Source organism: Salvelinus alpinus, chromosome 28 (assembly GCF_045679555.1).
Source record: "Salvelinus alpinus chromosome 28, SLU_Salpinus.1, whole genome shotgun sequence".
Taxonomy (NCBI): domain Eukaryota; kingdom Metazoa; phylum Chordata; class Actinopteri; order Salmoniformes; family Salmonidae; genus Salvelinus; species Salvelinus alpinus.
The window spans coordinates 27379966-27381914 of record NC_092113.1 but is presented as its reverse complement, the minus strand read 5'-3'; the positions used below and the strand labels follow the sequence as shown (position 1 = coordinate 27381914).

The window sequence follows — 1949 nt, the reverse complement described above, 5'->3', positions numbered from 1 at the left end:
ATGAGTGATGGCTGAACGGCATAGGCAAGATGCAGTAGATGGTATAGAGTACAGTATATACATATGAGATGAGTAATGTAGGGTATGTAAACATTATATAAAGTGGCATTGTTTAAAGTACTAGTGATACATTTATTACATCCAATTTTTTATTATTAAAGTGGCTAGAGATTTGAGTCAGTATGTTGGCAGCAGCCACTCAATGTTAGTAATGACTGTTTAACAGTCTGATGGCCTTGAGATAGAAGCTGTTTTTCAGTCTCTCGGTCCCAGCTTTGATGCACCTGTACTGACCTGATAGCAGGGTGAACAGGCAGTGAGTGGGTGGTTGTTGTTCTTGATGATATTTTAAGCCTTCCTGTGACATCGGGTGGTGTAGGTGTCCTGGAGGGCAGGTAGTTTGCTCCCGGTGATGCGTTGTGCAGACCTCACTACCCTCTGGAGAGCCTTACGGTTGTGGGCAGAGCAGTTAGCAGGGACGTCGCTTAGCCCCCCCCTAAATAAATCAATATATCAGTCAATATATATTCTCTGTGATTTCTTCCCTCAACCTTCTGCTCTCAACCGTTCCATCTCATCTTAAACTCCTTCCCAGGCGGACACTAGGACCTGGGGGAGGTTGCTGCTGCAGAGGCTGCTGCACGCGCTAGTGACCATTAGGCCTACTTGTAGCTAACATTTTGGTTGACGTTAGCTACTGCTGTGGCTTGAGACTGCTAGCTAACAGTAAACAGACAGGAAAAGGATCTGACAGGACGGATTCATTCAGATAGGCTACGATGTGAATTTGTGGTAAGTTAGAACAGAGAGAGAGAGTATTCACTACTATAGACTTTGGTCATAATCAAAGCTTTGTTAACCAATACATTTTTATGTGAGGTTGCCTGTAAATTACAGTGTAACAGACGTTGCGAGCTAGCTAACGGTAACGTCTTTTAAATTTGACATAAGTTATGTGGCGATGATGTCTAATTAACATTGTATTTAATGTAGCTTTGCTATCTGTGCCAGGCTATAAATGAGACAGATGACGTAACACGCAACATATGTTATGCCAACAGTAAAGCATCCTGAGACCATTCATGTGTGGGGTTGCTTCTCAGCCAAAGGAGTGGGCTCACTCACAATTTTGCCTAAGAACACAGCCATGAATAAAGAATGGTACCAACACATCCTCCGAGAGCAACTTCTCCCAACCATCCAGGAACAGTTTGGTGACGAACAATGCCTTTTCCAGCATGATGGAGCACCTTGCCATAAGGCAAAAGTGATAACTAAGTGGCTCGGGGAACAAAACATCAATATTTTGGGTCCATGGCCAGGAAACTCCCCAGACCTTAATCCCATTGAGAACTTGTGGTCAATCCTCAAGAGGTGGGTGGACAAACAGAAACCCACAAATTCTGACAAACTCCAAACGTTGATTATGCAAGAATGGGCTGCCATCAGTCAGGATGTGGCCCAGAAGTTAATTGACAGCATGCCAGGGCGGATTGCAGAGGTCTTGAAAAAGAAGGGTCAACAGTGCAAATATTGACTCTTTGCATCAGCTTCATGTAATTGTCAATAAAAGCCTTTGACACTTATGAAATGCTTGTAATTATACTTCAATATTCCATAGTAACATCTGACAAAAATATCTAAAGACACTGAAGCAGCAAACTTTGTGGAAATGAATATTTGTGTCATTCTCAAAACTTTTGGCCACGACTGTAGGCTAGCTAACGACTAACGTTAGATGGATATATGTACATTCTTCAAGAGAGGCAGTGCCAGCAGCTCTGCCGAAAGACAATCCAGTGAAAAATTAAGATTTGATCAGTTTAAACAAAAATAGGAGGTACGCGTTGATGTGTCCACACACAAAATAAGCATCAAGAGAGAAGCAGGAGGAGCAGTTCTGTAATATAGGCTGTAATATTTGTTATATTTATTCCTAATTATTTTTC

The 1949-nt window shown here is 42.1% G+C and overlaps 1 long non-coding RNA gene across 1 annotated transcript; it reads left to right on the top strand.

Annotated features, from left to right (window-relative positions):
• The first annotated feature begins 658 nt into the window (after window positions 1-658).
• On the top strand, window positions 659-1586 carry LOC139556838 (uncharacterized). Its single transcript, XR_011671300.1, has 2 exons — window positions 659-792; window positions 1062-1586. It is a non-coding gene; the product is annotated as an uncharacterized lncRNA (long non-coding RNA).
• The last annotated feature ends 363 nt before the right edge of the window (window positions 1587-1949 follow it).